The sequence below is a fragment of the Ipomoea triloba genome, chromosome 16 (assembly GCF_003576645.1).
Source record: "Ipomoea triloba cultivar NCNSP0323 chromosome 16, ASM357664v1".
Taxonomy (NCBI): Eukaryota; Viridiplantae; Streptophyta; class Magnoliopsida; order Solanales; family Convolvulaceae; genus Ipomoea; species Ipomoea triloba.
Genome location: NC_044931.1, coordinates 17,632,734 through 17,633,244, shown reverse-complemented (window position 1 = coordinate 17,633,244; position 511 = coordinate 17,632,734).

Here is a 511-nt window from a genome sequence, read left to right as displayed (position 1 = left end):
TCCAAAATAATATGTATCCCTGTAGATTAAGTAGGAGACTTAGATATGAATGGGATGTGACTTTCGGATCCACAGTGGGCCCATACCACCTAAGATGTCCACTGTGGATCTGAAAGTACTAAAGTCATAATTCTCGCACTCCTCAGACTAAGGTTAATAGCCTCACATCAGAGCTTTCGCTCTAGACGCCTTTCGTTAATTGAGTTGATCAAGATGAAAGAAAGATAGTGATTCGTTAATGTTAACGAAAGAAATTATATGTTTTCACGACATGGAGTGTAACCATGATCGACTGTGATCGTGAGAATTTCCTATATATATATATATATATATATATATATATATATATATTGTTAGTGTTTTAAGTCTAACCTCCAAATGTGTAATTGACTGAATTATTATGGCAAATTCGATATGTTTTAGTTTTGAGTCTGTTAGAGTTAAAAGTGAGGACCTTATTAATCAGACACTACGCCAAAGCATCCAGAATTTATTTGTTGGACTTCACCAA